The 10,935-nt window shown below is 37.9% G+C and overlaps 1 non-coding gene across 1 annotated transcript; it reads right to left on the bottom strand.

The window, feature by feature from the left end:
- Positions 1-9,625: 9,625 nt before the first annotated feature.
- Positions 9,626-9,789, bottom strand: LOC132662668 (U1 spliceosomal RNA). Its single transcript, XR_009602683.1, has one exon. It is a non-coding gene; the product is annotated as a U1 spliceosomal RNA (small nuclear RNA).
- Between the last annotated feature and the right edge of the window lie 1,146 nt (positions 9,790-10,935).

Genomic DNA, 10,935 nt, shown 5'->3' with positions numbered 1-10,935 from the left:
CTGTAGACCCTGCCTTATTCCAGATAGCTGATGTAGAATTGTATAAAACTTTTGTACAAAAAAACCCTCAATTTTGAGACAAGTTCCATTTAAAAAAAAAAAAACAGAGCTAATGAAATCAAACTGGGCAAAAAGACTTTTGAACTGAGCCAGAAATGGCCATTGCTTTACAAGAATTGCTTTTTAAAATTCAATAGGATGACAGGAATCTGGAACATAAAATTGTTGGTGTGAACTTTCTGAAGACAGAATAGTTAACTGATGTAAAGCCAGTGTCAGAAAGCAAGAATTTCCTGTCCCTTACAAGGTCCTTCTAGCTGGCCTAAGAATCAAATGTACACGAGACTGATTAACATGAGAAAATCAAATGTAATACTGTACATACACACAGAGGTGGAAATTCCAAAGAGAGTCAAGCAAAATGATCCTGATCCAAGAAGAAAGGGGTATGGGTGTGAGACTTAAAAGCGAAGGAATTCACTCCTCAAAAGAATTCAAAAATGTAATAGTTTGGTAAATAAATGTTTGCTGGGCCACTTAGAAACAAGACATATAGAGGACTTTGATCAAAAGGTCCTGCTAGGTTCCTTTCTGCCTACCATACCTAATTCATATCAGAATGTAATTATCTATGGTGACAGCTTTTTTCCTGGAGCAGTTTTCTTATCTAAATTCTTTTAAGCAGTTCTAGGGTTGGGGAGGTAAAGAGCTATTCCTGAATCTACTGGGTTTTGACTCCTTTTTAACTCAAAACAATTATGCTAAAATAGCCCACCTTGAGGTGACCTACCTTTGACCCCTATACCAGCCAAGAGGCTATTAAAAGTTTCATGTAAGAGGTTTTCCCTTTCTCCACATTCTTGCCAACATTTTTTTTCCTGTGTTAATTTTAACCATTCTGACAGGTATGAGGTGAGGTTCTTCAAAAAGTTAAAAACGGAACTACCCTAGGACCCAACAATTGCACTACTTACCCAAAGGATACAAAAATACAAAGGGGTATATGCACCCCAATATTTATAGCAGCATTATTAACAATAGTCAAACTATGGAAAGAGCCCAAATGTCCACTAACTAATGAATGGATAAAGATGTGGTGTGTGTGTGTGTGTATATATATAATGCAATATTGCTCAGGCAACAAAAAGATTTAAATCTTGTCATTTGCAATGATGTGGTTGGAGCTAGAGTGTATTATGCTAGGCAAACTAAGTCAGAGAAAGACAAATACTGTATGATTTCACTCATGTACAATTTAAGAAAAAAACCAGATGAACATAAATAAGGGGAAAAAAAAAGAGAGAGAGAAGGAAACAAACCATACAAGGCTCTTACAAATAGAGAACAAACTGGGGCGCCTGGGTGGCTCAGTCGGTTGAGCATCCGACTTTAGCCCAGGTCATGATCTCAAGGTTTGTGAGTTCGGGCCCTGTGTCGGGCTCTGTGCTGACAGCTCAGATCCTGGAGCCTGCTTCGGATTCTGTGCCTCCTCCTCTCTCTCTTCCCCTCCCCTGTTCATGCTCTGCCTGTCTCTCGAAAATAAATGTTTAAAAAATTTTTGAAAAAGAAAAAACAAATATAGAACAAACTGAGGGTTGCTGGAGGGATGTGGGTGGGGCATGGGCTAGGACGATCAGTATTGAGGGCACTTGTTGTGATAAGCACTGGGTGTTGTATGTAAGGGATGAATCAACGAATTCTACTCCTGAAACCAATATTGCATTGTATGTTAACTAGCTGGAATTTAAATAAAAATTTGAAAAAAAACAATTAATGTAGAGATCCCTTATGAAAAATTTCAGCATCCTGAGACTACGGTGAGGTGCAAAAGAAATGATGTCTCTAAAGTGTTTTAAAATTCCTCCACAGAGCAAGACAGCCTCTTTGCACACAAACCCAGTGATAGAATTCAAGTGATGGCATTCCATCCCTTTAGGGTTGTTCATTTGCTTGGGAAAATTAAGACTATCTTCTACCAAAATCTCACTTAAAACTAAAGGGAAGAGAGAAAATATCAGTGCAGGCTTTGACTGGTTTCCTGGAAGGAGATATTCTGTGGATCCATGAAGTCCTGTAACCACTTAGGCTTTTTCCTCTCAGAATTATTCCCTTCATTCCTTTTCAAAATTGAGACGTAACTGAAAAATAATATACTAGTTTCAGGTATACAAAATAATTATTTGATACATGTATATATTATGAAATGATATCCACAATAGGCCTAGTTAACATCCATCACCACACAGTTACAATTTTTTTTTCTTATAATGATAACTTTATGATATATTATCTTAGCAACTTTCAAATACATAATACAGGGTTGGAGAACTATATTATTAACTATAGTTACCATGCTGTACATTACATCTGACTTGGGCATTTTATGTTCCCATTATGCCTGGCTGCTAGCCAAGTAATATGGTATTCTATCAAGACCTGGGAGGTTACATTGACACAGGCAGGCTGGTGATGGAATCTGCAAGGAACAAGCAGGACGGGCTCAGCCTACTTGTGCTGACATAATGTGGCAATTTGGTTCAGAGAAATGCACATAGCATCAGAGACAGATCAGGAAGGAAACTCTCATGCTGCCACTTACCATCTCCCATGTAAGCTTGGACAAGCATTGAACTTTTCTGAGGCCCAATCTCCTTAGCTATTTAAAAATGTCTCTCTCATGAGATCAATACAAGGATTAAATATGAATATGTACAAGAAGCACTTGACCTTAGAGGATCTGACAACTGAGCATCTTTATCAGGAATTGAATGATGCAATTTTCAGACATCTTCTACTTGCTGTCCACCCCAGACACAAATCTGAATTTTGAAATGTCATTTTTGCCTGTAAAATAATCCCAGGACAAACCTTAGGATGTACATTTGGACCAAAAAATAGCAGGTTGAAACATGAGCTGACTTTCTCCGGAGAGTTGGGGGAGGGGAGTGGTTCAGAGCCACATCAAGGCACACACGCTCCAATCTTGTCTGTAGCCTTGGGTAATCTGGATCCTAAGTTTCACCTTTAAATTTCACACACTGTTTGAAAGCTACTCTCTCTGATGGGGATAGAGCTTCATCCTGGGTTTTCTTTTCTGAAACTCCTAAGGTTCTGATGTGATGGTAGGGCCTTAATCATTGGTGTCCCCAATCTTATACCTATTCCTCCAAGTCAGTTGGGTTACCACCCCACAGACTAGAAGGACTCTATTTGCTGAGTCTTAACCACACTGGCACTCTGAAACCTTACTGGATTAAAATCTCCATCTTAAAACCTCTGTGTGAGCCCTTGTGCTTAGGACTTATGACTCTTGTAGCTTCAGTGCCCTACCACAGATACGGTGCTGAGAACAAGTCCAACATTTACATATTGTATAATGAATATACACTGAGTGCCTACTATGTACTAGGCACTAGATAATGAAGACAACAAGAAAACCTCTGCTTCCTCATGGAACTTGCACTCAGGAAAGGGAAAGCAGACTACAAATGAAATAAATAAGTGAAGCATATAGTGTGTTAAAAGGTGATATGTGCTATGAAGAAAAATAAAGAAGAGATGAGGGAGTTGCAATTTTAAATACAGTATCCAGAAAAGGTCTCAAGACAAAAGACCTAAAGGAGGCGAGGGAGAGATCTAAGTGGATATGGCATTTGTTCTTTACATACCTTCAGGAACTGAACTGGATCAATCATTCTGTTCACACTCTTTTTGATCACAGTCTGCATGCCCCCCCATTCCCTCATTCATGTAAGCTTCTAGCCAAATTTTTCTCCCCTTTATTTCCTCCCATATTTACCCCATAATTTCCCCAACACAGACTATTTTTCCCCTAACATTTCATGAAACTGGCACAAGCCTCAGCATTTTATAAATTCCTACTGGAAGCTTGTGACAGATACCAAATTGCCTGGTGGTTAGCTGGAAGATATGTCTCCCTCCCTAATGATTTCTATCAAGAAATAATAAAAACAGCATAATGCTTGCCTCAAGAATTATCGGCCAAGAGGATAATTAATTTTTAAAAAACTTAAAAATTTCATCTATGTTCTTATTGAAATTGACTGACTAGAGCCAGTATTCTGGGGAAACGAAATGTGCTCTGTGATCTGAAGCAAGCCAGAGCCTCTATGAGCCATATTCCCAAATTACTTTCTAGCCCCATTCTGTGGCAGAAAAGGAGCAATATGTACAGTTATTCAGTTGGTTGGTGGGGCTCTGAGGAATAGCTTGTGTTCCACCTCCTGGAGCAAATTGCCAGGCTACCAGTAAGACTATGACACAGGCTGGTCCATAGATTGTATGCAGTCACTGGTAAGCACTAATAAACCTGCTCATAACCATGGCATTTGAGATGAAGTCCTGAAGAGTGATTGTAGTTATGATCTTGACTTGTACAAGGGCCATACATGAGCTTTTCCATTATATTCTCTTCCTCAGCAATGAGAGGGGCTGTGCTGTGATATATAGGTTTTTTTCCCCACATATAACATGAAACACAGCAAAAACTATAAAGGTTTTGGGGCTCCTGGGTGACTCAGCTGGTTAAGCGTTAAACTTCCGCTCAGGTCATGATCTCACCATTTGTGGGTTTGAGCCCCAAGTGGGGCTATCTGTGACAGCTTGGAGCCTGGAGCCTGCTCTGGATTCTGTGTCTTCTCTCTGCCCCTCACCCACTCGCACTCCGTCTGCCTGTCTCTCTCAAAAATAAAAGACATTAAAATTTAAAAAAAAATAATTGTAAAGGTTTTTAAATGAAAATATTTTTATTTTTATTTTCTTTTTTTCTCAGTTTGTGTTTTATTGATGCTGATACTCAGGCCTTGGTTGTGTACTCAATCCTTATTACTTGTAGAAGATTCAGTAATAGTAATCAGCAATAGCTGTCACCTATTAAACATACATAGATGCCAGATTATGAGTTAGGTCTCTATCTTCACTATCTCATGTAATCTTCATTACATCTCTATGAAGTATATATTATTGTTTTATCATAGATGAGAACATTCAAGCTTAGATCGAATAATTTGCTCAAGGCCATAGAGCTAATTTGTGTAAGAATTAGGAATTAAATATAAGTATGTTTGAAAACCTCAGTGAAGTGGAAGGAGTGAAGGTGTTGGAATCAAAATGTCTTTAATTCACTTAGCTGTGGTTGCTTTTGTGGATGGAGTGTGGTTTATACATGTTTGGAGGTACTGCACAAGGCATATAGTAGTGTTGCACAAATGGAAGTATACCTTGTTGGCTCCCCTGTCAGTTCCCACTCCATACACTATCACAGTCCCTCAAAAATGCTAGTTCCTCAGGAGAGTCATGACAACAGAGGTCTGCAGAGCCCAGGTTTTGAACTGCCATGTCCAAAGTTAACAAATAATTAACTTGCAAAATTATTATTTTGGTTTGTTCCAAAAGTCCCATTTGTTCAGGTCAGACTCTCAATTTTGCTGCTGGTGTAATCTGAATTCCTTTACATTCCCTCAACACATGGGTTAAAAAAAAACCCATTTCCTTAGTAAGAAGAACTTGGAGGCTAAGCTCTACAACTAATCAACAGTATGCACAGAAGGTTCTGAAAAGTGTATAGAGTATGTTTTATTTACTTCCTCTTGAAGAGCATTTTGATTTTTTCTAAAAATGACTAAAAGGTTTGTCAAGAATCACTCTTTTTTCATACGTTTGGATTCCATCAGGCTATTAAATATGAATTTCTGATTCCAGAGTAAGGTAAAAAAAAGATGAGTAGTCCTCTTAGATAATATTTGTTTAATGTGTACTAGTTTTCAGTGGGTGTGTGTGTGTCATGTGATCTCTTCACACATTTTCTGGTTTTAATCTTCACAGAAGTCCCTATATAGAGATTTGGAGAAAAGAAATAATCATCATTCTTGTTTGAAACTAGAATTCTAATACCAGGTTTTTTAAAATGCCAAGGCTAGTACTTTATGCATGCAAGCATAGAATGGTCAAAAGAGACTATCTCCAAGAGTAAAAGTGTTGAAGTAATCACCAAACTCAGGTCAAGTTGCTCCTATCAGCAGTGAAGTTAGGTAAAGAACAAATTAGCTTTCAATTTGCCAGGCAAGGATGGCAGCAAATATCAGCTTGATTTTGTCTTTTGGTCAGCCACTAGAGGGTGCCATTGCCCCTCTCTGTATTTGTGGTAATGCACTCAGGATATCCACCCAGCTTGCCTAAAGGAAAAGGTTCCGAGGAGAGGTCTCCAAAATTTCAGGACATAAATCCTCTGCATCTGCTTCCCATGAAATTCAGGAGATGATAAAGACAATTTTCCTTTAATCAAATAGGAATCTGAGCTTTATTTGGATACAAATAACTTTGAAACTATCTTTGAAGGATTTTTTTAAAACTCACTAGCAAATATAAAAAATGAATAAGTAAAACCCCGGAGGGAAAATAGTTCATGTTATCTTTCTTGGTATAGCGTTAATTTACTTTTTGAAACAGGACGGATCAGTCTGTGAATAATCAGCTTTGCCCAGTTCTATCAGGAGAGTCAGAGAGTTTGAAATTTGATATAGAATATCATACCTCTAAAGTCATTCCCCAAGCACCACCACCACCAATTCTATATTCTCATTCAGCCACTTTACTGGACATGGGAATAGAACAGTGTCTTCTGTTTACAGAGACAGAGAATACAGAGTCTTCTTTTTACATTGAACACTTAATAACTGCCGGTTGAATATATGAAGTAATGAATGAATGATTGAAATCTCTACTTAAATAATCCCAAACAGTAACAAGGTGATTATCGCCTTTCCCAGCTGCCCCTCCTGCCATGGTCTTGAGCTGTCCCACTTATATGGATCAGTAATGATAATGTTGAAGATCAAGCATAGATTATGTTTAGGTTTGTCCTTTTCCAGCCAATTGTTATAGACACAGCCTTACACTCATAAGATGCTTCATAAATACCTGGTGAATTGAGCAAGTAGGAGCTGGCTCTAATTTGGAGTAATAGATGAAACTGGGCCATGGAAAATAGTATAGTTTTTAAGGGAGAGATTAATGATAAAATCTGCTTGTGTGTAATCATCTCCCATCAGCAACAGTGGCTTTCCACAACCTTAATTAATTTAGAAAAAGAAAGGCCTAGAGGCCTTGAAGGGTCAGGAGGAGCACAGGTTTTCCACATCTAGGTTGACTGTTGAAAAAAGAAAGAACAGCTTGTACTATTCTGGGTAGTATGAGCACTATAATTTGTGACCGCTCTATAGGTCATGTATCTATTTTTCTGTTTGACAAGGACAAAGAGCAGCTGGTGCCTGGTACAAACCTAGACTAGCTTGTTCAGGCTGTGAACTATGGAGATAGAGACTTGGCTTTTAATCTAAGCTATAAAAGAGGTAGGGTGTGTGGTTACTGCTTGCATGTCTGCACAAACTTAACTGGAGCTAACAGGTTTCTGGCTGCAGGTGGGAAAATGAAGCTTAATGATTCTAAGAACTCTGTCCTTAATTTCCTGAGTATGAAAAGAAAGATTTTACACCTTTTTCTTTTCTGTCTCCATTCCCACTATGACCACCTTCAAATCAATTAAATCTAACAAACATCAATGATTTCTTATCAAATACCTGGCTCTGTGCTAGGCACTGAGGAAGTGAGGTAAAAATGGCATGCTACCTGTGCATCCAGGATTGATTTAATACTGAAGGCAGGCAAGTAATCAAATAGAGTGTTAATGGTGATAATACATCTGTGCACAAAAATTACAAGATGCAATAGAGATAAGGAAATTTACTCCATTGCTATAGAATAAGAATTGTAGAAAACTTCTCAGTTAATGGAAATAAGAACACTGTACTAAATAATGCAATGGCTTTCCACACGTAATCCCAATTTCCCCCTCCTGGTAAATCAATTAGAAAAGAGCTGATAGGTAAAAGAACCATCTCATCTACATAGTATGTATTCCTTCCAGCATCTCCCCAATCCTCTCCCACTCCATGCCAAGGGATAAGCCTCCTAGTTCTGACTGTCTACCTTGCAGCCATTCTACTAATGCTCCTAGGAGGATACCATTAGTGTCTGTGTGCCCATTTTAATTTTATTTCATTATTTTTTCCTATAAAACTCTCTGTGATTTTCATTTTATTTCCTTTTGGACACACACACACACACACACAGAAAAGATCTTGGAAAATGTATTTAGCTAGAGTGTTCTTGTCTTTTGTAGGCCAGAAGTGCCAATGTTCCCCTTAGGATAAAGGCATTGTCAAAGACCCATGTAGTTATGCCACAGGTTGATGCATGTAATTGAATTGGAAACTTAGGTAGTCCAATACACAAGGTTTTCTGCCTACTTTTAGTTGTTCTTTACATGCTCAGTAATTCCATTCTCACTTTTCCCTAGTCCCTTCTTCATGACACCTTCCACAAACCCTCATTTCATAGGCCCTTTCCCTGCCTGCCTGTTATACCTTAACAAATAGGCATCCTCATATAAACTCTCAAGTGAAAATAGTATACCAATTTTTTAAGGAGTTTGATGTTCTTTATTCAAGGGAACATAATCCATGGATTTGGGGCAGTACAGTGCCTTAGAAACAGTGGAGAACACTTTCCAAGGAATTTAGGCAAGAGCAAGTTCTACAGAGCATTAAAAGAAGACACTTGGAAATATGGCATGATTGGGCATAATTAGCTAGGGGATCAGGGATTTCCTATTAAAGCTAGGAGGTCCTATTTTCTAGGATAAGGTGAGTTTTCTAAAGCTGAGTTGGAGGATTGAGATTGTTGTATGTTAGGTTTCCTTGACTGTGAGATGTTTCTCCTGAGGTCAGGCTGACTTAGGTTTAGATTTGTGATATGGGCCAGACCATTGGGGCAGCCTTCCTTCTGTGCGTCCTGATATATAAACACTTTATCAACACCGTGACACTTCTGCAGACAAAAAAAAAATGGGATAAAGGAGAAAGAGGAAAGTTATAATGCTCTATTGCTATAGGATTAGCACTATAATTCGCTTTTGGGCATAGATGCAGAATAAGTGATGTGGGGATGGCAAAGCAAGTCTGTGTGTCTGGAAAATATCATATTCATGGACTAAATCAATGCCTTCAGATTCTAGTGAAAAGAAGTGAGAAATAAATACATAAGTGAAAAAAATATAGTGAAATACATCTTCCATGTTATATGATGAAAATTTATGAAGGTTTTAAAGGAAATTGCATATAACAACTGAGTACTCCACCGTGTGGCAGCAATTTCTTTTACATTATCGCAATCCTCTGATGCCAGTCTCCCTGAGTTAACCATGAGGTATTTGAAAATGGAATGTACAAATGTCACACTGGGCCTCAAGACTGAGAAAGCCAAAAACTGATCCTATAAGGGTACTCCTCTCAAATCCTCAATTCTAGGATTTGTGATGAGTATCAGCCAAGCACTTAATTCTTTTCCATTTGATTTAGGTTGTCTTCCTTACTTGGGTCTGTCATGATCATCTATGTGGAAGTGAGCCCCTAACTCCAGAGAGAAACTGGCAAAGATGTTCACTCTAAAGTAAACTAGGTTATGTTTAGACCACAGCACAATCAGGAAGCTTCTGAATGTATATGCATCCTGGAGGGGTTTGCTAAATTTCAGATTTTTTTTTAATGAAGGGAAAGTGTGAACACAGTCCCACACTACCACAAATTATGCAGTCCAGTTTCCCACATTTGGGGAAATTGCAGGGGTCAGCACATCCAGAGTGCAATAGATAAGCCTTGCCCTAGGAAAACCACCCTTGTGATTATGGTATCTCCCCTGCCAGGTAAGTATTGCTAAGTGTCAGATTTCAATGTGCAATAGGTTTGAAAACAAAACACACTTAGGAAGCCTTCAAACAGAAGGGCAGTCTGAATTCGTGGTTGTTATTATGTGTCATATAAACAGGGACAGTTTATTTAGCAAAAACTTGGAAGTATTATGGTTGCCAGAGGAAATAGGAACATAATCCATTACGCTTCAGTGCTAAATGAATTCAAACTGTGACTTGTTTTCCTCAGCCACCATGAGCTTTGTTTTCTGATGGGATTCAGTTGAATCTGGAGGGGAAAAAGGAACTAAAATAATTAACTGTACACCTCACAGTCTGGATCTGGCAACTTTTAAAGTCGAAGGCAGGACCTAGAGTTAAATATTATCATGTTGCCAGAGAAGAACAGAGCACTTTAAATTGTTCCCAGTTTTCATGGCTCTGGCTGCAGGAAGTGGCATGGAGAGGAGAAAAATGGATCAGCCTTATTTCAGTTGAGACTCCTTATTCAACAGGGTACAGCATCCTACATCCTTTTCACTCATCTTTGAATTTTGCACATGCCAGTCCTCAAGGCATTCCTTGTGGAAAGTTACCCCTGCAAAACCCAGGATGGACTCCACAGATTTTGTGGTAAATCATTTGGGGAAATATTATATACTTTATCTCCTTCTTGAAGATTCATAATGCTCTTAGTCATCTTATAGACTCTGAGAAGTTCTTAAGTCAAAAATTTTTATTTTTTTTTGTATTCCTTTACAAATACTCTTTTAGTCCAGCATTTTTGAAATTTATATAACCATTGTTAAAAGACAAACTGAGGGTAAATGTGTAAGGGCCACTAAGGAATCTACTGCTGAAATCATTGTTACATTATATGCTAACTAATTTGAGTGTAAATTTTAAAAAATAAAAAATAAAATTAAAAAAAAAACTGAGACCTAAAAACTCCACCAAAAAACTATTAGAAGTAATAAATGAATTCAGTAAAGTTGCAAAAATTAAAGCCCAGAAATCAGTTGGGTTTCTACATGCTAATTAATACCCCCAAATCAGTTGTGTTTCTATACACTAATAATGAAGTAGCAGAAAGAGAAATTAATAAAAAAAATCCATTTACAATTGCAACAAAAAATAATAAAATACCTACAAATAAACCTAATAAGATA

This window comes from Panthera onca, chromosome D1 (genome assembly GCF_046562875.1).
Source record: "Panthera onca isolate mPanOnc1 chromosome D1, mPanOnc1 haplotype 2, whole genome shotgun sequence".
NCBI lineage: Eukaryota > Metazoa > Chordata > Mammalia > Carnivora > Felidae > Panthera > Panthera onca.
Note: the sequence above shows the minus strand (reverse complement) of the source record. Positions and strands in the feature narration are given on the sequence as shown.